The sequence below is a fragment of the Ambystoma mexicanum genome, chromosome 1q (genome assembly GCF_040938575.1).
Source record: "Ambystoma mexicanum isolate Mex_15411 chromosome 1q, UKY_AmexF1_1, whole genome shotgun sequence".
In the NCBI taxonomy this organism is placed as follows: domain Eukaryota; kingdom Metazoa; phylum Chordata; class Amphibia; order Caudata; family Ambystomatidae; genus Ambystoma; species Ambystoma mexicanum.
In genome coordinates, this window is record NC_090922.1 from 357,989,989 (window position 1) to 358,015,780 (window position 25,792).

Below are 25,792 nucleotides of genomic sequence, written 5' to 3' on the forward strand. Positions count from 1 at the left end.
AAAGAAGAAGAAGAAAGTAAATACAAGCAAAAAAGTATAAAACATCAATGGAGGAAACCAGAAGCAGGGAGAATCACTTAATTGTCAATTACTGGCCTAGAAATGTATAGAGTTCCTCGTCTATGTTGTGTCCATTTGGAAATTTGTTTTTCAAAATCCAATATATCGCAAGTCTCTTTCTGTCTCAGGATCTTTTCTTTGTCACCTCCTCTTGGTCCTGTCTGAATTTTATGAACACCAAACAACCCAAAACTGCTCATGTTCTTGTCGTGGAACTCGGCAAAATGTTTAGCCATCGGGTAATTGGCATCATTGGTCACAATTGCCCGTACATGTTGTTCGATATGTGTCTTTAATTTACATTTGGTGCTTCCTATGTACCACTTGTTGCATGAACAGGTCAGCACATAGACAACGTATTCCGTCTCGGAGGTAATTTTGCCAGATATAAAAACTGTTTGGCCAGTAATAGGATGTTTGAAAGAGTTCTGGGTTTTGGCGTATTTACAGATGTTGCAACGAGTACATTTGAAAAAGCCGTCTTTCTTATTGTTAGATAACCAACTCGTCTTGTTGCTCTCTTCTTCATGAGTCAAATAGCTCTGCACTAAAACATCCCTTAAGGATCGGTTTCTTCTGAAAGTTATCTGTGGGGTGTTTCAGAGGTTTCTACTGAGATCCTGGTCTGCCATCAGGATTCTCCAATGGTTTGTTAAAATGCGCCTGATCTTTGGTGCCCGAATATCAAAAGTTACAATTAGACGAGTACTGTTTTTCTCCATGTTCTTCTTTCCAACGCGTTCGGTTCCTGCTAGGAGACTAGAACGTTCCTTAGCTCTAGCTTTGAGATATGCTCTTTCGACCACTCTCCTTGGATATTTTTGTCTAGCGAACCCTTGAGCGGTGATTCTGCTCTCGATATCATAGGATTTCAAGGTGCTGTTGTTTCTTCGTAACCGGATAAACTGTAAGGGACACTCCATATCAGGTTTTTGGGGTGTCCACTGTGTGCATGGAGTGGAGTGTTTGTCCCTGTGGTTTTTCTGTGTAGTTCACTGGTTAACTTGTTGTCTATTATTCTCACGTTCACGTCGAGAAAAGTGATCATATTATGAAGAGATCGTCAATGTATCTCAGCCAGAGAATAATATTGTCTGTGTATTCATGATTCATGTCCGTCCAGACCTCCCTTTCTTCTCATGCGCCTATAGTAAGATTTGCATAGGCTGGCGCAAAGGTAGTACCCATAGCAGTTCCTTGCAACTGTATAAAATACTCATTATTAAAAAGGAAAGTGTTGTTGGGAGCCATAAGTCTATCATTGACAATACCTCCCCCCAAAATGCCCCAGATCATACTCTGGCAGCACAGGCTCAGAACACGCACACTCCCTTTAGCACTCATCTCCACACCCATGCAGGCAACACTTAGGAACGCACGCTTAGGATCACACGCTCACGCTAAGACCTGCCGCCCGCCATGCACTATTACCCACAAGCGCCTAAACAGGGTTATGATGCTCTCTCCTCCCAGACATCACATGACTAATAAGCCTACTCACACTACCAAAAAGCTCATTCCAATTACCGACCTCAAGCCACCACAATCAAAAAAGCTCCAACACCTTAAATGGGCTCTATGAAATGTTTGCTCACTCAACGCCCATGCTTTAGAAGTCAATGATATTATTACCAGCCAAGACTTAGATATGTTAGCCATAACAGAAATATGGTTGCATTCTGCCTCTGGCCCTACTATCAGCCTAGCTGCACCGTCAGGTTACTCGATCTTAAGACAGGACAGATTAGCTAAAACGGGAGGTGGGGTCGCACTCATTTTTAAAGACACCCTAGCCTTAAGACAGACTCCCACCACAGGGGAAGACACCACCGACATCCTCTCAGCCAAACTTACCCTCTCCCCTAAAGATACAGTAAACATTCATGTCATATATAGACCCCCAGGCCCTATCAATAACTTCACAGGCATAGTCAACCATCTCCTTGGAAAAAACATCAAACAAACTTCCAAAACACTGCTTCTAGGAAACCTAAACCTAGGATACAATGACAAACTTGACAAAGCAGCCACCACTCTCACCAGAAACCTCACAGATCTAGGATTCACACAGATAGTTACTGCCCCGACCCATAATCAAGGCCGTATCTTAGATTGGGTGGCAGCTCACAAGTGTGGCTCCACCCTCAACTCTAACACAGCCCTTCCTTGGTCTGATCACAACTGCCTTCAATTCTGCATCCCCATATCCTTATACTCCAAACCACTAATACCCGCACCAGCAAAGCTAGCCAGAAGTGCCAAAAAATGTACAGCAGACAATATACGTCCCTTTCTCAACAACCCCTGCCTAGCACCTCCTTTCTCCTCTGACCCCAACATTCTAGCAGAGATCTTCAAAGACACCCTCACCCATTCCATCAACGCCGCAGCTCCTCTTGAAAACAAAAAAGAAAAAAAATGGTTTCACTCCAACTCATGGTTCACGGAGAACTTATTAAATCTACGCCAATACAAGCGTCAAGCCCTCAAAACATGGCAGGCCAATCCCTGTGATGCCACCAAAGTAGACTTTCTTTGTATTTCTAAAAAATGCAAAAGTGCCATATTTAAGGCAAAGTCAGAAACCTACAATAAACGTATCATGGAAGCCAACTCCCACTCAAAAGAGCTTTTCACCATCTTTAAAGAGCTCACCGTTCCCCCAATCTGTACAGACGAGATTGTTAAGGATGAAGCCTGGTGCAATAGCATCCAAACAGCAATGTTAAACAAAATAGACCTTGTTCAAAACAAAATAGCAGAACACTTCAAGGCTCTGCACCCCCAGCAGACCCTCTCCGTCAATACCTCTAAAGATAAGTACACCTCCAAATTTAATTTTTCTCCAATCACCGAATCAGATGCTTGCACATCCTCAAACAGCTCAAACCATCTCAATGCAAAGGCAATATATGCCCCCCCAACATCATTAAAGAGTGTGCAGCACCCCTCACACCGATCATCACAGCATTCATTAACGCCTCATTCAAGACGGGCAAAGTCCCTGACAGCCTTAAAGAGGCGTGGGTGCGCCCGCTCTTAAAGAAACCAACCCTGGACCCTGCCCAACCTAACAACTACCGGCCCATTACAAAGGTTCCATTTCTTCTAAAATCTTAGATAAAGCTGTACACATGCAGATACAGTCCTACCTGGAAAACAACTCTGTCCTAGGTAAAAGGCAGTCCGGATTCCGCAAAGGTCATGGCACTTAAACCGCTTTACTAGATCTGAAAAACCAAATTACCCTAATTATAGATAAAGGCAAGCCGGCCCTTCTGCTCCTCCTAGACCTCTCGGCGGCATTTGATTTAGTCGATCATGCCATCCTCACGAACCATCTCACTCAGGCCGCACATTTCTCCAAACAAGCTACAAACTGGATCACCTCCTTCCTCGAAGGTAGAGTGATGAAAGTGTTTTCCAATATAGCAAACGTAGAGCCTACCACCATCAGATCTGGAGTCCCTGAGGGCTCATGTACGGCTCCTACCCTCTATAATTTTTTTACCAAACCTCTCTTTGATAAACTGGACGCACTTGGGATCACATACACCAACTACGCTGACGATACCCAAGTGCTCCTCCCGCTCACAGGACTCTACCATCAGGACGCAGCCACCCTCCAGAAAATATACACCACCATCCAAGCGTGGATGGCCACGAACGGCCTATGTCTTAACGGAGATAAGACAGAAATTATCATCCTTGGTCAAAAATCCACTCTCACGAACCTCGACCCACTCTACACCAACTTCTGCATAGACAATTGTGTCATCCCAGTTCTACCTTCTGTTAAAACATTAGGAGTCCACATTGACGCCACACTCTCCATGGACAAGCAAGTCAACTCATTGTTTCTGCCTCCGCCCTGAGCACTAACTTCATTAATGCCATCAAACCTTTCCTAACCAAAGATAACTGCCTTTCTATTGCCAGAGCCACCATTGGAGCCAAACTAGATTATTGTAATGCGCTATTGGCTGGCACCTCCAACTCCAATCTCAATAAACTCCAAACAACACAGAATAATGCACTAAGAGCAGCTCTCAATATACCAAAAGGGACCACATCGTGCAAGCCAGAAAGGCAGTACACTGGCTACCTGTCAAAGAGCGCATTACATTCAAAATACTTATCACCGCACATAAATGTATCAACCTGTCTGCACCCTCATACCTGTCTGATATGCTCACCAGATCTCACTCCACCAGACCAACAAGGCAATGCCACACCAACCAACTTAGGGTCCCACGCATCAAACGAGCTAGAGCAGGTGGAATACGCTTCCCCTACATTGCCCCTAAGCTTTGGAGCGCACTACCTAGCACGCTCAGAGCTGAAACCTCTCTCATTGCCTTCCAAAAAAAACTGAAAACCACCTTGTTTAACTAATTCCTCTTCCTTTGAGTCGTCTACTCTTTCTCCTCCTCTCCTGTATCTACTACTCTTCTCTTGCAACTAAGTAATTACTTCACTGTATGTACAACAAGTCATTTTCATATCTGTAACAACCGTCACGATGCCCGCTGGGCTGCCTGTGTGCCAAACAAACGCGAATAAATAAATAAATAAATACCATTTGAGTGTGTTCCTGGTAATTGAGGGATCGAGTCTGTAAAAAGTGTTGGCACGCTTGTTTCCCATATTCGTGATCGATAGACGTATACAACGAAACCACATCCATACTGGCTAATAGATATTCTTTCTCCCACGGAATGTCTTCAATTCTTGATAGGAAATCAGTTGTGTCTCTCAGGTAAGATGGTAGTACCGAGACAAATGGAAACAAAACTTCATCTATGTATTTAGACATATTTTCCAATGCGGAACCTATCAAGCAAACAATGGGTCTTCCTGGGGGGTTCTTCATGTTATTATGTATCTTGGGAAGAAAATAAATAGTAGGTGTAATGGAGTTAGTTTTTTCAGATCTTCGATCACTAAACTTTGAAATGCCTCTATGTTATTACCAAGGTTTGCCACAGGATTGAACTTTGACTTTGGTTTCAATTGGCTTTTACTTGTCCAGTCTGTTCTGATGTCTAGCTCTTTCAAGTCTATCGGTTCACCTTGAACACCTACAGCCATGCCTCTCTCCAGGTCAACCAAATCTGTTAGTGTGGTTAACTCCTTAATTTGAATCTCAGTATGGCCTGTCTCTTTGTCTCTTGGGCACCTTTTTTACTAATTTGTTGCAAAAGATTTCTTTAGGTGTTTTTTGCGTATATATTGGTTAAAGTCAATTCTTGTCTGCACATAATCGTTGTTTGTTTTGGGGCAGAAATGTAAACCCAGATTAAGTACTTTTATCTGGTTAGGGGTGAGGACGTGCTCTGATAGATTAATTATTCTCAGCCTTTGTGTCGTCCTCAGCATTTTGTTCTGCTACTTTCCAGAGCGCAGCCATCTGGCCGGGGTACTGTTCGTTGCGTCGCCTACTCCTCTTCCCCCTCCTCGTGGTTTTCGGCCGCCTCTGCCTTTCCCCCGACTTTGATTTCCACCTCTTTTCGGCTTGTTTTTTCTGCCGTCTTGGTGTAATAAACGCATTTTGTCTAATAAATTCATGCGGACGTTGCGTTCATCAGTTTCACTACTTGTGAGATCTGATTCTGAGGTTGATGCATTATCACTCAATTGTTCTTCATTCTCTTCAGTTGATCTGGCTGGCCTGGATAGGGATGCTTGCCTCATCTGGTCAAATCTTTTGGCAAACGTATAGACTCTTCCTCGTTCATAGTCCTCTTTGTCTCTTAAAAACTTTCTCTGTTTCCTTTGCTTTATTGCTTCCTCGTATTCAACCAAGCTCCTCTCCATGTTACTCCTTAGCTTCTTTCCCTCTTCAGTTCCAGGTATCTATTTGAGTTGCTTTTCTATCTCATTGATCTTTTCCAATGTCTTTGTGCGGTCCACATCAGCATACTTCACCAACAGCTGCAGGAAGGTTTTCGAACATCAATTTGTTGCAACGCTCCATTCCTATAGCATCGTTGGATCTAATTCTTCAAAGGAGGGGATGTTTAGAATTCTCAAACCTTGTGGAATTCTACCTACTTCGATGTAGTTTTGGACCGTATGTTCCTTCCACCACTTACTCAGTTCCCTGCGTTGTAATTTTTCCAGTTCTTTAAGCAAGCCCAGTTCACTATCACTTTTGAGAGCTGTTGCAGTGGGTATGCTGCTAACTTTTAAAGTCTCACTGAACAAAGTTGTGGCTTGTGCCTTTCTGATTGCCTCTCTGTTACTTTGGGAGTTGGCCATGTTGCAAGGTTAGCAGACAGATTCTGTCTGTGGTCCGGTACTTGTAAGTGTGCCTGCTTAGCAAAAATGGATCCAATTTGGCAGCACACTGTATGTGATGTGAAACTGTCAGACACAGTATTAATATATCTGTGTGAGTCGTGGGCTGGTGAGGAAAGTCGTGGTTGGGTATGGTAACGGTTACATCCGATACCTCTCTGACAATGAGATGCAGTTTCTGCCTGACACTAGTACTCACCCTGCTTCGTTCTGCTGTTCGTCCTCCGACATTCAGCTTCACTCCACTACGGGTTTTCATTGATGTCTCACTCCTTCTGCCTCTCAAGTTTGTCTCTGTGTTTACGACCTGAGCAGCAATGGGAAGATGAAGTCTTCCAGACGTGCTGTGGCCGTGCGCGCAATCCCAGAAAGAATCTCACTGGTGCTATACTCTGCGCTCACATGTTGCAGCGTGTAAAACTCTTCAAAGCACTGAATATATATATATATTTATATGCCAGAAATGGTCTGCCCATGCCGGATCTAATGAAACATGTCTCGTCTCGGGCACAATGTGTCAGGTTCTAATGCTGTTTTTTTGGGAATTCAGCAAAAATGATAAAAGTCAGCCTCACAACATTTTACATACAGTTCTTTACTTCCATAAGCAACTATATTACAAAATGTCTTCTTCGTGACATTTTCTGGGAAGCTACCAGCAAATTTCAGAATATAACTTTTGTTTCCACGGTAGAATTGTTATGAGAGTTACATTATTGGATGGAGCTTTCGCTGAGCTTTTTAATGCTACTTGAACCATTGTTGTGTGACATATGGTTCCTAGGAAAATTAACAAAGTATGATAACCCATCTAACTTATGGAAATCTCTAAACATATATACATATTTTGACTTCAGTTGCACATTAACTGCCTGATTCATGGAATTATTTGCTCCGAAATACGCAGATTTGCGCGCCTTTTTGCCTGAAAATCCCTGTTGAAAGTATGGGGATTTTCGGGCAGAAAGGCACACAAATCTGCATTTTCAGCGCAAATAATTGCATGAATCAGGCAGTAAGTTTCCTTTCCCCTCCTAATATGGTACCTGGACCATCTGCTTTCTTTGTTGGTTTTTGCCTGCAAATGAATGCATTTGCATTGTTTCTCCCAGGGCTAATGGAACATCTGTTACTTATCTTTGAGCACAGGCCTCAACCCACCATCAATTCCTTCTTGGTCACTGCAGTGGCTTCAAAAAGATGTTTTAGATGGCTAGAAGATAGGAAGAATGCCACTGTTTGAATGTTCTGAACAGAAACTGAAGCCATGTCTCCTAAACAGAAACTGAAGCCATTGGCCTTTTATGTATTGCATTTTTTTTACATGTAAAACACATGCATATGAATTATGGCATTGTGTTATAACAGTCCATCTTTACATCATAATATACTTTTCAATAGATCAGGCCAGGGAGTGTCAATGTTAAACAGTTCCTTTCCTTTCAGTCTACAGAATGCTCAGATTTTCTCCATTACACGTTTGTTTTGGGAAAACTGCACTTTAGGGTCTCAGTCACTTGTATTCAAAAGTAAGCCTTTAACTTTGGGCTTTGCCCATTGGATGCAGGACCCATTTTGTACTCTCTATTTTCAATGTAACCAGCATTTTGCTGTGTGGCAGTTACGCATGAAATACTGCCTTTTTGTCTGTCAGCCCCCAGTGTGTTTTCAAATTACAAAAAGAGTTTCTGCACTCTTAGGCCCAGCGTGCCTAGAGGCAGTTAATTTGATCCTGGGGCTGACTTTAAACCCCTACAAGTGCCCCTATCTTCTCCTTTGTCATGGTTACTCCTGGGAAGTTTAAGTTGTTAACAATTCCACCGGTGGTCCAGTAGTTTTGGTCGGGATTTCCTCTATCTTTGGAGTTTTGTTAGTATTGAACGTCCCCCCTTCTTCCTTTCTCTCCTCTTGACCCATTCCTTCCCATTTCCCTGAGTGCTTCTTGGACTCCTCTTCTCCCGTTCCCCAGGCTGGAAGGGAAAACATCAATGTTTCTAAAGAGAGCAATAAAAAGAGTTAAGTATTTTGGTTTATATCTCCATTCTCCAGATAATATTTCAGAACAAACATTACTTTTTCAGTCACAGATTTCACAGACAATCATGACTCATAAATTATCACTTGAATTTAATTACTCACCTCTTATATATTTTAGTTTTCAACCAGGGTTCTGATCTTACCTTCATTCCTTAGATGGCTCCTCGGCTCTGACATCAGTGGGCTCCTCAATCACTCTGATTGATATGGACCCATTTCTCTTCCGTCTGTTCTCCTTTTGGGATGCAGATCTTATATGCAACAGGTGATATTTTGTCCACAATTTCAAAACCACCATGCCAAGGCAGAAGCAATTTCTGTTCCTTGGTCTGGTTTCTCTGGAAATTTTACTGGTAAACTTTGCTAGCTACCTCATACTCCTTTTTTTCAAGGTCTTCAAATCATAGTACGATTTAATTCCTTCATCGCACTTCTTAATTTGTGCTGGGCATAAGCAAAAACGTGCTGCAGGAGCTTCCTTAGATTCTCAATGTACTCATGAGTAGTGGATGCACTGATCAGCATCTACTCCTGAGTTCTATGGAGCAGATACTGAGATAACACCATTTTTCGTCTGGTCATAAACTCAAATGGAAACATTTTAGTTGTTGAAGATTGTGTTGACCTAATGGCCATTAAGACAAGCAGTAATTGAATATCACAACTGAGTCTAGAGTCAGCCACAAACTTCTTCAATATGCTTACAATTGTTTTATTGTATCTCTCAACCCCTCTGCTTGATGCCTGATCGTAGACGATGCAGAGCTTTCTTTTGACCCATAGAATCTCCCACATCTTCGTCATCACCTTACTGGTAAAATGACTTCATCAGTCCGACTCAATCCTTTGAGGGGGCCGAAATGAGAACATATGTGGTTGATCATTAGCATGGCAGCTGTTTCCACCTTACAATTCGGGGCAGGAGGACATTCTAACCACTTTGTAAACAGACATGTTACAGTGAACATGTACTTGTTTCCTCTAGAGGAGCAAATCACTGGCCCAATGAAATCGACGTGCACAAGACAGTGCCATTCCCCTTTTCTGTAGGGGAGTTCTGTGTGTGGGAGAATTTGTCTGAATTTGTGCACACACAAGACACCCCTTTAGATATACGTTGAGGTCCTGTCCCATGTGTGGACATTATGCAACCTCATGCAAGATTTCCAATGTCATGTAAAAACCCCTATTTTTTAAAAATGTTCTTTTATTAAATTGTTTGGCTGTAGAAACAACCTTTCAATTTAAGACAATTTCCATGATTCAGTTTAACAGGTGTATAAAAGGATCTAAGGTATACTTTACAATTCAAACACAAAATATAAAACATAAAATCGTGTGTAATACAGATAAGAAGATTACAGTTAAAGTAATGTAATCTGACATACAGGACTATATCAGCCCACATTCTGGTTCTGCTTCAAATTTAATTAATTTAGGAATCCAATAGTAGCCAATTGGACGGACATACATCTAGCACCAAATATTAGCAGCCATAGTTCTTCACTCAGTTCTTCATAGTTGTTATATAAAAGTTAAAACAGTGTGCAAAATATTTACAGCGTATTGCATGCAATGCAGGACAGTAAGCAACAACATGCCTCAGAGTTTCTGTGAAATCATTATATTTACAAAATCTACAAACGTTTTCACTAGGTGCCAGTATCTTTTGTCTACATAATATATCTTTTGTAGACCACAAGTTAAAGCGAAATCTCATCCAATCGCCTCTAAATTTGTGGTTTGGGTATTTAATGAGATATAATTCAGGTGTTCTAAACCTCTTATGACCAAATTGTGCAGAATTCAAATCTTTGAGGCGTTGACTCCTATCACTGTCAGTGGCCTAGTCATGGGGGTGATTGATTCAACATCAGATTTTGGAATGATGTAGGTACTACCCACTGGTCACATCCAGATAGGGATTTCCGTACCAACAAACCATCTTGGATTCAAAACATTTTGGAAAATTTCATCAACACCCGGAGATCCTCTTTACCGGTATAATCCGATTCTGTTAGAGGAAAACTCATGCAGTCTTCAATGTGTCGATAGAAATTTCCAATGATAGCGTCCTCTTTTTGTGCAGCGATCAAATCTGCATCCGGAACATCTTTACTGCACTGAGCAGTTGAGAGTTCACTGTTGGCATGCATTTGAGAGCGGGTGACAGCTGTGACTTGGATTTCACCCAGCAGGGATTCCATATACCTGTAATCCCCCTGCAGAGCTCCAGTTTTAGCCAACTGGTCTGCCAGGTCATTCCCAGTTTTATCCAGCCACTCCATTTTGGAATGACCTCTTATCTTTTTCCAATATATGTTTATCCCGTTAGAGATCACCAGATCATCAGACAAGTGGATCAATTTTCCATTTTTAGCTGTTTTGTAGTTAGCATAAAGCATGCCTCTATGCTTCCAGTTTATCAGGTGTTCCCCAAACCCATTCCTGTTATAGAGTCAGTGATTATCAACAGTTATTTGAGTTGGTGGTATACTGCAGTGGGGATGGCTTGATGAACAGCCATCAACTCTACCCCCTGACTACTTCAGGTTACTATTTTGTTACCAGCAGAGGGATCTGGGGTATCATTCACCCAGGCATTCCAAATGCCAGCCACTAGTTCTTTTCCTGGTTGTTGCCAACATGGTAGGAACACCGGTCCACATAAACTGTGGGTATCCCCTGGCAAGTGTCTTCTTCATAGACCTGGTGTGGGAAAGTTAGGTACGTCTCCATATTGTCTCTGGTCATTAAACATTTGCCCTCAAGACAGTTTTCTTGAGCAGAATAATGCAAGTCAGCCAATCTTTGAGCTAGAGGGCTCTTCTTGGTTTGGCCATACCTGAGCTTCACAGGAAAGCCTTGCATGGAGAGAATCCAGTAAGTAATTCTGGAATTACTTACATTCCACACCCGGATTATGTCACTTTGTAAGTACTACAAGGGTTGGCGAGGAGTCTCTACAATAATGTGCCCACCCTGGATAAATGGACAGTAGTTTTTCAATGCTCATACCATTGCCAGGAGTTCCTTTTCACAGTCATTGAATTTCTCCTCCACAGAGGACAATGTTTTGCTTGTGTAAGATAACTTTGTTGACCTTGTCATGCTTTTGGTACAATACCAGTGTTAGGCAGGTATCTGAAAACCCTATATCCCAGAAGAACTCCTTGTTCTTAATGGGATAAAACTAAACAAGAAGCTTGAGAAAGGCTTCTTTTCAGTTGTTTAACTGCCTCAGATTGTTCCAGACCCCACTCCCCCTTGACTCTGGTCTTTAAGAAAGGGTCGGGTGACCAAGAAGGCTTCTCAATTCTCACAGAGTAGTAGGGTCTTTTAATTTCAATAAGGCTTCCACTTTATTCGACTGGGGGTTAAGAAGGAATGATTTTTATGCCTTAAGAAGTTCACTCAGGTCTTGCACCACTGTGCTTCTGAAAGGACAGATTTGCTCTGGCTTTCCTCAACTGGGTCAGAACATATTTCACACTTCTGCAATATGCTCTTCCACAGTTGAGCTCTTGATCAATACATCATCTACATATGCCAGATTTCCCCTTTCACCCAAATCGGACATGGCCTTATGCAGGAAGATATTTAATTAATTTCTGGAGTTTATATATCTGAAGGGTGTTCGGGTCCAAGTATATTGCTCACCACAAAGGTATGATATGATATGATAGGTTATTTACAATGCGCTTAATACCCAGAGGTTTCTAAGCGTGGAACCAGGGATCGAACCTGTGGTGCTCCGTGTCGTCTTGCTTCCAAGGCGAGCACGTTGACGCTGAGCTATACTCCCGAAGCGTAGTAAAGGCATGCTTGTATTGGTCTTCCCTACTCATGGGTACCGTCCAGTAGCTGTTGGTCAAATCAATGGCTGTGTATACCTTTGACCCTTGGTTCTGTGCCAGCCCTTGTTCGATGTAGGGAAAATGCCATATTGACATACAGACCCATTTGTTTAACTCCCTCAGGTCTGCACATAGTCTTCATTGTCCATTTGGTTTTAGTATGCCCAGTACCAGGTCATTAAAGGTATTATGGATTGGATGAATTATCCCACGGGATTCCAAGTTCTTGATAATCTCTGCAAGTGACTCCATGGATGCCTGGGGTAATCATGTATGTCCACAGTCATATGAATCTACTGAAGACATCCTGTATGTCCAGGAACACCTGTTTCAGTTTATGTCTTTGTTCCTCTGTCTCACAGGAATCAATTGATCCATTCCTCAACCATCTGCTTGAAACCTGGAAAGACCTCAGGCTTGGCAATTTCAGTGGTATCCTCCAGTTGAGTGGAGAGATCTCTTTTTGTGGTGTTCACCTGGACATGAGGTTGCATGGATTTGAGGTAGTTGTTGTTTACTCTAAATGCCACCTCACCCTTCCTGATGTCACAGGTGACCTCTTCGAGCCTATTAGGGCACAGAATTCCCCCATGACAGGTAAAAATCTTTTCTGGAGGAATACATCACTGACATCGAAACAGTATTGAGGTATTGGACCAATTATTTAATTACGTAAATCAACAGAATATTGTTGGGCATCAACTTCCAGTCCAATAGAGGTGTCCGCTCCCAAAGTGATACTTTGAGTGCCGCTGTTATCCCCCAATATTGTCAGGTTCTAGGTCCACTAAAGGTGATGGATGCAAATATAAACCTTGTTTTTGGAGGTAAGAGTTCAAGTTTATGTAGGCGTCCTTATATTTTAGGTTCTGTCCTTGCTTAATTTTGAGGGGGATGGTGAATTGTCACACCTGTCCTGGGGAGGTGACCTCTTCTCCCACCTGAACCTCAACCACATAAGGCAGCAATTGAGCTGATCGGAATGCTTTTTTGGTGTAAGCCAATGGGGGTCATTATGAGTTTGGAGGTAGCCATGGTGCTATTAGTGCCATGGCTGCCTCCAAAGTTGTGTCCGACTCCGGGTCCCTTGAATTGGGACTTACTGGGTCATTCCAGCCTTGGAGGACCCAGTAAATCCTGATTAAAAAAACCCATCCCCATTCCCATTCGAGCCCCCATAGGGCTCAATGGGAATGGGGAGGGAGCTAATAACGGGCCCGTTAATTACGGGCCCGTTATTAGCTCTCTGGTCCCTTAGCAGCTCCCACTAAGGACAGCTGGTTTTACCAGCCGGCCTTAGTGGGAGCTGCTAAGGGACCACGCAATGCGGCGGTAAGGGGTTAACGGCACCAGCATCCTTACATGCGCCGTTAACCCCTTACCGCCGCACTCGTAATGACCCCCAATGTGTTTACACCCCAGTCGTGACCTTACTTTGTTGTTAATTAGATCTAAGCTAATTGTGCATCGATTTAGAATGCCACTACCCAAATACAAACCCAAAGGGACATCTCTGATGACTCAACAATTGTGTTCTATAGTTTTATTGCCAATGGGAATGTTTAGCATACACCTGCTAGGAAGGAAATGCATGGAATTTGGTATTTCCAGATCCACTTCCCATTTATCCATCAATTTAAATGTGGGACAGGTTTGATCTTTTTGAAGTTTCCTGAATAATCCTTTGCTGATTAAGCTTTTTCCATTATTCAGGCATACACTGGTGAGTACTGACTCCTCCCCCTCAATTGTCTGAATGGGAAAAGACAAGTGTTCACCCTTTTTCTGGATGTCAGTCAGACTTTGGGCTGGTTTTTTATCTTCCCATTTCAAGAAACTCAGTGTTTCATCTAATTTTTGACTGGTATAACAATTCAGAGTGTTCCCTTCCAGTGTGCAATGCCACTTGCAACTGGAGGAATGTTGCTTTTCAAGAGTTGAGAAGAGTTCCCATCACCAGTTGGTTTTCCTACAGAAATTGTGGTGATTTCTTGACTTGCTTGTTCTGAAAGTGAAATTCAAATTGATCGGTACACTGCTCAATAAGACGGCAGGTGCCATTCAAACTCACATAATTTGTACTTTTCTTGAGTTTGATGGGCCAGTTCATCTCGGTCGAGAGGACCTGGTTCATGCAATCAATCAGAGGTGATAACCTCTGAAGGAAATCATTGCCCAGTAAACAAGGAGTGTCCCCTTGGGCCAGAACTATCACTGAGTGTTTGAAACAATGTTGCACAATATTTTTTATTTCTAGATCTGCAGCCCCATCCACTAGAGCTGATAATTCACACTGACCCTGTACCTTGACCGAGGCATAACATCTGCCCCCTTTTCCTCAAGAGTACAAAGAAAGTATGAGTTGTTTGCCAGCTCGGCTGTCGTATTCTTAATGTTGTCCTCTGACAATGTGTGATCTTGGGTGATTTTCAATGTCGCAGATCGGGAATCTGTAAGAATGAATTGACATCTTTCAGTTCTGGTAGTCGGGGATCCTCTTTCTCCCCACATTCTATGCTTTCCTAGGATACCTCTATGGTCTTTGTATGATCTGGCTCACACGGTTGGGGCCTAGGAATTTCTCGATCTGGGTATGTCTCCATTCCTTCGTTGTCAGACTCAGGGTGTCTTGGGATACATTTTTCTTTGGGAGGGATCCCCCTGTTCCTGAAAGAGAAGATGTCCTTACCTTAATCCTCAGGGGATTCTTCTCATTCAAAGGGGATGATCTGGTTTTGTTCTCCTACAAAGTGGGTTTTTCTTTGACCACTTTTACATACCTTCCATTCTTTGGGTTCTAGCTTCCCGGGAGTGGAAGAGTCACTATTGGACTGGGAGGTCTCCAGGGGTTCTGTTCTGGTAAGAAAGGAAGCTTCATCAAAGGCTTAGCATCTCCCTTCGACCAGGGACTCATCCTCTGGAACCTGTTGATTAACTGCACTTTCCTTCAGTCATTTCCCTCACCTATGATTTCAGATCCAGGTGTGGGTTGTCCTGGGTTGCATGATTAGGTTGAGGGTTAGACCGAGCCATCAGCGTGTGCCCCAGGTCATCTATCAATTGTTGGACCTCTCCTTTCAACTGCGCAACTTTCTCTGGGTTGTAGGGAGGTCTCTGCTAATACCCCTGCTTCTCCCTAAAAGGGTAACTCTCCTTTCTAGCAAAGTATTGGACATTTCCACCATCATTTTCAGTCCTGATTCTCCTTTCTCCTTGGTTCAGGGATCGATTGTCCTGGAACTGGGGAGAAGGAGGAGTATTGTTTTGGAAGCTAGGATTTTGAGGGTACCTGTTTGAAAAAATTTAATTTGGACGGTGGGGTGTTTCTTCTCTCCTGTGAGAAATTTGGTGGGAAGATTCCTGGGGAAGTGCTTATCTGCCCCCCCCCTTGTGCCAGGGGATGGTGCACATACCCCATGATTAGTTTTGTACCCTCATATCTAGGACTTACATAGGTGGCAGCGCCAGGAGGGTAATGTTGCTGATATCCTACCTGGCTACCACTCGATTGGGCCTGGGCGGAGGGTCTCCTCTGCCTCTCATTCTGTTTATCAGCTGGAGGAGTATATGCCCCCCATCCCCAGGTCTAAAGTAGGGGTTGTGTTCACCTCTGCCACCTTCTCAGCAGCAGGCGTGGTAGTTGGCTTTGTTATTTTAGGGTTGTTTTTACTGTCAAGTGGTTTCTGGACCTCATTTATCATGGTGGTTTGCTCTATTACCCAATACAGTGTTCTGTGCTCATGGAAATTGCAAACTAATTTGGCAATTATGTATTTGGGAAGAGCATGGAAATATGTGGTCACAAATTCCCTGCTATTCGTGTTCAACCACCTCTAAGTCTGCACACAGGCACGTTTTAATTCTTGTGCAAACTCCCTAGGTGCCTGATCTTCTCCAAATTGTAAATTATATGCAGCCTTGCATGCCTCTTGTGAGTTCCTGTGAGTGGAGAAGTGTTTTAAAATGGCCACCTTAAAGGTGGACCATTTGCAATGATCCTGGTCTTCAAGTCTTCCAAAGAAACTGGCATACTCCGGGCAAAACATCCATTTCACAAACTCAATGCAATCGATATGATTTATTATTTCAAATGATGACATCATTTGTTCATAGAGTTCCAAATGTTCCCACACCGAATACTTGGTGTTCTTGTCGTATGGGGTACTGAAGCCTTTATGGCCTTACTCTGCTTGATTGGGTCTTTAACAAAATCCTTGGTTTGTTTGAAATTTCTTTTTTGTGTCTGAACCTGAGTCCATTCACCCTCGAAATCAGTGCTGCTATAGGCACTCCATTCGCTGTCTTCTAGGCTCTCTCTATCTCTATGAGATTGTGAATACCTCGCAGGATCAGGGGATCTGGAATCATCCTTTTGCCTGTGCCGCCGTGAACTCTCGGAGTCACTTTCCCTGTCATCACGTTTTTCTGCAGGATAGAACACAATCTCTTCTGCAGACGGTTGCCAATGGGTACTATTCCTCCTTCCATGTAGTCTGGGGAAATCCACTCATTACCCTGACTATGTGGAGGTTTTTAAAATGCCCTTCCTATGCCAAAGCCATTGCTTTTCTGTTTCAGCCAAATGGGTTAGGTGTTCTCTTTGCAATACAATTTTCTGTAAATCTAACTCTCTGATTTTCTCATCACATGAGTTTTCAGGGTACCGAAGTACTCAGAGGACTGTTTGGTCTCCCATGACACACTGGCCTGGCCACCTTCTCTTTTGTTTGTTAGAGGTGAATATTCATCAATGTCAGTTAAGGACCAGCCTTCTGATCAGGTTGGCAAGGAATGGATAAAGCCACCAGCCTCATGTTTCCCTGTTTGCTAGAAGTGGTTTGCATGAGGTAAATTCCAGTCTGTACACGGGAGGTGGTAGATAACTGGCACGAGGTTCCTGCTGGGTTGAGCAACCCTTCTTGGTCATGTGGCCTAATACCATAACCTGATTGGTCAGGGTGTCTCATTCCCTGTTTATATTTTCAGATTTCAATATTTAATTTCTCACAGGGGGTTCTCTCTGTCAGGATTTCCTGCTATATTCAATGGGGTGATTCTTTAACTCTGACACTAATGCCTGAGTGGCTTTAAGGACACTGCTCTGAGCCACCAATCAATCCTTTATTTTTGGAAGCTCTTCCTGAAGGATTTCATATTCCCGCTGAGATTCTTGTGTTAAGCACACATGTTCACAGCGCTTTTTTTTCAAACTAACAAGTTCTCTGTCACAGTCAGCTGCCCAGCAACAGTGCTGTAGTGGGGTCATTGGCATCACACAAAGGACGTGTCCGGAGTGCTACACTAACCAGCATCTGTCAAATACAAGGAAGGGCCACCTGGGCCCTGTCCTGGGGCCTCTGGAACCAGGCTCATGGAGGATGGAGGATGAGGAACACCAAACCAAGAACCTGGTGACTTCCTGGTATCCCAATATGGCGGGGTATTGAGCCACTGCCCCTCTTTGTTGCATACAGGCCAGTGTTTGGGTGTGGCTGGGCTAATGGGGTGTGGCTGGCTATATAAGCCGTGCCCCTTCCTGGCTCTGTGCTTCACATTGCTCTGCCTGTAAGCAGCGTAACGTTCACCACCGACCTGCAAAGACAAGGGAAGAAAGCATTAGGATTCCAGGCATTCAGCTTCTTCCGCTTGCATTACATACTCACCTGAAGACTTATATTTGTTTAGTCACAGCTTGCTGCAGGATACTTCTTTCAACTTTGCATCATTACATCAGTCACCTGGCACCTAGAGAGAGAAAAGAAAGGTTAGTGCACTGAAGCGCATTCGGAAACGGAGCAGCATTCCAGCCGCCGATGCCGCGGCCAGAGTGCAACATCAAAGAACATCAAAGTAAAGGCGCATACTTACCACCGCAATCCCAGGCCACCTAGTTTTCCCCACACTTGTCACACATGCCCGAGACAGTTCGGTGCACGTAAACTTCACAGCTAACGCTGAAACCTTTGCAAATAAGGAAAAAGACATTAACCAAACAGGGAAGGACATTTACCAAACAATGAACAGGGGAAGGAACATTCCAACAGACAAGGAAAAGGACATTAACCCAACAAGGGAGAAACAGCAATAAAACAGTAACAGGAAACAAGGAGGAAAGGGTTCCCAACATGGAACCAGGCAAGCAAGAGCAAAAGAGTCGCTGCAGCAGGTCTGGGCTTGGACTATACAGACATACAAGTGAACCAGTGAAGCAACTCGGTTGATATAGACATCACACCCCTGCTGAGGGCAAGCCGGAAGGAGAGTTTGCCTACAAATAAACATAAGGTGAGGAGAATCCCGGAAGGGCGGATCCAGGTTCCAAGAAATCAGCCACGAGGGACAGTGGGGGGCCAAATGACACAGGCAGCTTTCACTCATCATGACCCCCTCATTGATGGAACCGACCTTCAGAACGGGCCAGCAGATAGCACAGCTGATCCACCCCAGAGCAGACCAGCAGACGCCCACTCACCTAGCGGTGTTGACGCCACCACAGAGACAAGGTGAGCGTAACATTCGCTCGCTTGAGTATCTCTATCATGCCCTGCCTGTAATAGGTCAGCTTCTGATTGTCTGAAATGCTCCATAATCTCTATATATTCTTCCGTGATTCTTGTCAGATTCTGAGAACCTGACTGACCATTTTCTCCATCCATTCTCAACTGATTCAATTTTTGAAATAGGACACTGTTATCCTGGTGTAAACTGTCCTTTTTCTTAATCAGCTACATTTCCTGTTGTTTCAAAATATTTAAATACTGATGCATTAGACTAAAGTGGATATTTTATTGTTTAAACTGAGTTATGGACTGTTTAAAGGCCACAACATCATCCAACAATGCACTATTGTAAGTCGTTTGATCATTCACCTTATGTTTCAGTCTGTTCAAGTTTTCAACATACTCTGTATGTGTGTCTTGCAGTACAGAGAACTGCATTTCTCACTCAACACTACTTGCTGGTGTGTTTTGGGATAATATTTCAGTTGCTCAATGAGATTTTCATATTTGAGCTCTAAAATCTGACTTTGTTGTTACTTATGTTCTAATTCCTGAAGTGATTTCTGGGCTTGTTCCAGGTCTCAATTCTGATTCAGCATAACGGCCTCTTTATTTTGCAATCACTCTTCAATTATTTGAAAATGGAAATATACTTGTGCTGTGAGTTGAGCCATTTTATTCTGCTCCTCAAGTGAAGTGAATTTGAGCCATGTAGAACTCTAGAGCTTTATGTAAAATCCCATCATCCTGTCAGATGTCAGTTCCTACTGATGTGACATCTTGTACCTTTCTAGTCTGCAAGCACCCAGACTCCTTCTCAGGCCATTCTCCATGAATAAATAACCTGGCTAGGAGATGTTTCCTTGCATCTTTCGGGTTAAATGGTACTGGTTTTAAAGTGGCTTTTACTAAACCTTATAATCTCTCTCTACACAGGAACAAAAACCTTCCTGCTAGATTTCAAAAATCAATACCAAATCCGATTATTGAATCACTGTTGAAAAGTGTCTTTGCACTGCTGACACAAACCCTGATTCATGGAACCGTGCATAGTGTATTTTTGCCGGGCAAAGTTGGGGCAAAGTCATTTTGTACTGCAAAGGTTATTATGCGCTGACTTTGCCTGGGCTTTGCCCTGCAAAAATACACTTTGCATGGATCCATGAATTAGGGTTATGTGTAGGAAGTGCAAAGTCACTTTTCAGCAGTGAAAATTCACTTTGAACCTGGCAATTATTCCATGAATTGGGACTTAAGGCCGCACTCATCCCTCTTGTGTGGCTTTTGAAGTGGCCTGCAAGATGTATTAGGAAAAACCAAATGATTTCATCAGGAAACATGCATGCATTGAAGAGCGAGGAGAACACACACATCACACACATTAACATGCCTATACATATTTGTGTTGTTTGCCTGGTGCAAGTACTGCAAGAGTCCGAAGGATGCTGCTGAGCAGAGCTGTTTCCAGTGCACCTTACGCACTATAGTCCCTTTTAACGCACAAACTCTAGCCAAAGCACAAACAACAGGTTTTTTTTAAATTCTGAGGACCAGCTGCCTTTTTTTTTTTTAAAGCAAAGAGACTTAGAATTCCACTCACAAACTAGCCGATAACCCTAAACCGCAAGCCATAGGGGCAAACCTAGGTGCAAACTGCGGATACCGGCGTCCAGGTTTGGCCCAGATAAGCAGACCGCAAAAAGGCGCACTCAGAGGTTAATGTCAGGCCGGGAATTATTATATTCCTATTTTGGACTCAGAAACAAACTTATGAGTACACTTCAGCCGCGTCTGGCTTTCAAGGTTATACTGATAGCAATGAGAGGTATATTTCTAATCTGCATACCAATACATTGCGAATGCAAAGAAGGCGTTCGCCATTGGACGGGGAGGGATGATAAGGTCTCCAGGCTGCTGCATTTCCTGTGTTGCTCTTGTGTTATCATATGATTTCTTAAGCTAAGAATGAATATGTAAATTCCTCGCCGCTGACGTGTTTCAAAATAATGGACACAGCCCTGGCACTGCGGCAATCCAGTGTAAAATTGATTAATATTTGTTTTCAAAATGACATGCGATGATGCATGGACCCCTTTACAACTTAAATTAATACCTTAAAGAGATGAATAGCCGCTACAAAGGGTGTTAAAGTTCAAGCAGGCGAATTTGCATATTTATATTACAAGCAACTGATAATAATTGTCAAAACAGATTGTAATGTGGTTCGTTTTTCATTTTAATCTGGCTGTACTCAAGTGGAAGACCTCATTAACTTGCGGCAACTAATGCAGGGCTATTGTGGCCGCTAAAGGAGCCCTGCCTGGAATGGACGAGCTACAGAGCCCCTTTCTATAGCAGCCAGTGGCGTAGCCTTGTAAAACGCCGGGGCGTTCACTGGCACGTGTGTTTCACGCCACAAACACTACCGTCCAAGCTTTCCAGGCTGTGTGAGACTCCTGCCACCTGCCACTAAAATGCCGCTTTGGGGGTCTTTCTGACTTGTGAAATCTCTTCAACCTTAACAACAAAATGCACGCAGATATGCAACACAAAGTACCAAATGTTCCGTACACCAAAAAGGGGCTTATTTTTCAAACCCCTGGTAAGCAAAGGGTGGTGCAAAAGACAGTCATGTATGTGCTACGCTGGAACCCCACTGATATGATAGGTTGTTTATAACGCGCTTAATACCCAGAGGTTTCTAAGCGCGGACACAGGGATCGAACCTGGGCTGTTCCGTGTCGTCTTGCTGCCAAGTTAGCACGTTGCCCCTGACCTATCCTTCCGAAACACACAGTTTGTGCTCCTACGCATTTTAATGGTTTTTGGAGGCATAGTAGGGGCACGGAAGCGATATCAGTGCTTGCCATACTGCCCTGCTCCTCCTTTTAAAAACCACCTGGTTTTACACTAGTTTGACATGTCCATGCTGCCGTAAAACCAATGGATTTCTCTAGGGCTTGCCTGTTTGTTGCACCTGCTGAAAGCACGCGGGCTCCACAGGCACACATTGTAAATGCTGCCTGCCATGTGTAAACCGCGTGACAGGTGTGACAGGTGATTTTGCACGTTTTACACTTTTTTTTTACATATGTCTAGGAAATGATGAACATTGCACACAGGGGACCGAATTACACAGAAGTTTAAACGTAGGTGGTCACCTGCCTTGAATTTTCTCATTTGTATAAAATGAGACCCAATTTGTATAATTTAGGAATGGGAATATATACGTTTGAATTGCAATGTTTATCATGTTGTTTTAGAAATAGTAGATGAGTCTTCGTCCATAAAGCTTTTATGTATGGGGTGCTCTTCGCACACAGAACTAGTCAGGGATGCCCTCAAATTAACTGAGCGATCTTTCAGCCGCCAGTTTTTGTATTTCTGTTTTTGATTATATTTCATTGTTACTGTTGCATTTGGATAAATGATAACATGAGTATATGTGTTTTGTTTACGCAGCGTTCCATAGCGAAATTCTCCTTCCACAACCACGATTCGCTGAAACTTTGTGGACCCACAGCATAGAGCTGCATAGATGGAACTAGTAATGATATCAGTGCAGTTAAAACTTTTTTGTAAATCAGGGCCAAAGTGTGCACACCAAAATGCTTCCCCAAAAATGAAGAAACGTGTTAAATGGCAGCCCAGGAGATAGACAAAGCCTGATGCACAACACTTTGCATTGGCCAGCAGAAAATTACGGCTCCTGCAATCTGTGCAGCCGCCCACATACACATTGCTAGGGCATGGTGGCTTACAAAGAATGGTATTTATCTCGGAAAAAGAAGTCCAGAGGATACAATTTTTGAAGGCAAGGTATCAAAGGAATTTATTATGCCTGATACACCATTTTAATATACGAATTCGATCATGAGTTAATCAGCACTACAATTACAATTTACATAGCAGGAAGTTTAAGAGCGTACAAATTAATTACAATTCATACAATTCATCCAAATACTATTCAATTGGTTAATCGGTTATTCATTCATCCACATACAACCATCATGTATCCATACATCCATACCAAACAACAATGTGAATAAGATAAAACCTACAAATAGTCATAACGAACACATTTTTTATAAAAAAGATTTGCAATCAATGTACGAGGCCACATTCAATTATACAAGTGGTCAAATCTTAGGATGGGTCACATAAATATCAAAAAGCGACTTCATCTCAAATTTCTCAAAATTCTCAACCGGTTTCGACGTGTTTACATTATTTGAGTAACGTCTTCATCAGGAGACAAATATACGCTCTGAAAAGAGAGGGAAACATAAACCTCATTAGACCCTCACTCTCAGATAACAACATGAAAGGGGAGAAACCCCGTACAACAGTTATTATAGCATTATTAAGATTAATAAATCAAAACAAGACAAGCATGCTCCCACCCCGAGAACATATCTCTAAGGTAGACCATATGTGTCAGACAGGAAGTGCTACCATCTAACATTGGTGCCCTGGAGTGCAGTGTGAAAACAAGTCATGATCAACAAAGATCCAAATAAATGGATTAAAGTGCAAGTGCATAGCATACACGAGGCCAAAGCACCCCCAACATTGAGAATGCCAATTTTGCCAAATATTTAATCCCTGGTATGCAAAATAACCTAATTAGAACATGCAATGTGTGTATAGACTGCACATCATCTTTTGTAACTAACCTTAAAAGGGACGACCAGAGACCCTTATTGTCAATAACAGGAACATCTGCCGCTCAGATTTCGGCATCCGAATGTTTGCAAATACACATGTACCCGTCAAACTGAAGTGAGTCACCAATCTGTAATGTATTGGCAAATAATTAAAATGCCGTATTTCATTGAAAGAAGAAGATGGACTGATACCAGTAACTAGAAACAATCTTACCCAACAGTGTCTAATTGACGACAGGATGAGCAAAAAACGTTGAAGATCCTACAGGTATCTTGTTACCCAGCATGGTGATCTAAGAAGAATCTAAGAACCACTTTAGTATGGCACTTATCTGTAGAGAGAGAAGGGAGAGACGAGGTATGTATGAAAGTAAGTCTATGCCAAGATGTGTAGCATGTCATGAGATATCCTATAGCTAAATACGATCTCAGGGCGACATAATTGGTGTAGCCACGGCTACTGAGCTTCTAAGTTACAAGTAAAGGGAAAAGGAAAAAGGGCTAATTCAACCTAATCGAAACACTTCACTTCGAGTAATCAAGGGAAACATTTAAGAATGTAGCATAGAATTTATACTTATATGGCGCCGAAAACGGCGCTTAGTTGTATAAAAAGGTAAAAAAATAACCGATGATCTCAGTAACCCAATATAACTAGTATAACTAGCCATCTCTAGGCTGCTATGAATCAGGAGGACTCCATAGTAGAGCCTCCAGGTATCTGTACTGACACTGTATTGTTCTATGGACCACACAGCGTCTCTGCTGCCTTAAAGAATGCTTACCATGAGATAAATCCTGCTCAACGGGGAACAACCTGCTACCAAATAGGCCTTGCTTTACTTTTATTTCACATGAGTGGCAAGAATGTCAACACTGCAATAAAAAACTGCCCTTGCTTTACTTTTATTTCACATGAGTGGCAAGAATTTAAACACACCCTACTTTGCTTTCCCTTTCACATGAACAGAAGCATTTAAACACTGCAACCAAAAACGGCCTTGCTTTGCTTTCCCTTTCACAAGAACAGCAGCCCTTAAACACTGCAACCAAAAATGGCCCGGGTTTTTCTTTTGTGCTTATGTAAAATTAAAGAACCATGTGGAAAGGGGCCTACCCTTCATCATCTATGGACAAGTAGCAATGTGAATTCATCCAAGGAGAAGGAATCAAAGAATCCTGTGACCTGCAAGACAGGATTGTAAACATTAAGAGCAAAAATGGCCTGCACATGTGTTGGATATAAATACGGCTTTAAAAAGCCACAATGGAAAAAGATACCACTGCTCACAGAAAAATGTCAGGGAAACATGATGTGGACACTACTTAAGGAAAACACGGTTTTGGCTGAGACAGGAACTTCACCATGACAAGCCCCACATCCAGCTGGATTTCACACATATCCTCTAACAATCCCACAATAAAATGTGATGCTGCTGAGGGCGTCAAAACTTCCAATTCTGCAGACATCATGGCAGGACCTCAGAGATTTCAAAGAAGGCAAAATGTGGCTGAAGCATGACAAGAAGGTGTGAGTCATTGTAGCACCAATTTCAAAGAGCAAACTTCCAATTTTAAAGGGACTCATAAAAAACCCTCTGGTCACAGGCTGACTCAGGGGAACAGATGGCTTTAGAGCAGAAGGAGGTCCTCCCACATGTTGAACAAGACACTCCCAATTAATATAAAAAGACTATTTCATTTTAGGCATTTTCCGCAGCCATCAGACTAAGGATTTATTTCAATTTCATGCCATTTTTCTTGTAATTTCCACATGGTTTTGGGGATATAAATTGCATTTACCTGGGATTTTGGGGACTGTAATGGCCAATTAGACTAATTTTCTGACTGATCTGAACATGTAACAAATGTAACAGTTGGTGAAAAGTTGGGAAATGAAATTAGGGACATGCTTCATCATTTGCAGATTAATAACTGTTGTACATTTTATGAAAATGACAAAAATGTGCCACATAGCAATGTAAACCAATACACGTCTTTAGGGAAACCCAAAAGAACTACCTAAGAAGTCGTTCTACCTTTTATCGGGGGTGGGTCAAAATTACAAAACATCAGATAAACAAATGTACGCGGCTTGACCATTCTAAGCCCCCACCTATAAAGAATGACTTTTGAAGTACTAATATCTCAATCTACGAGGTAAGCTTTGTTCTACTGCTTCCTCAGTGTACTTTCCTACATGAATAGAGCTAATCTGGTAGTAACCTTCATTAAAACATGCATATTAACTTTGGAGGTCGTAATATAACTCAACTCCGAGTTATCAACAGATCTAGGAGATCAAAAACCTGCTTAATTTAGGATCCCTACCTCCTCAAGAGCCACTTGCTTTCGACAAGACTAGGTAATT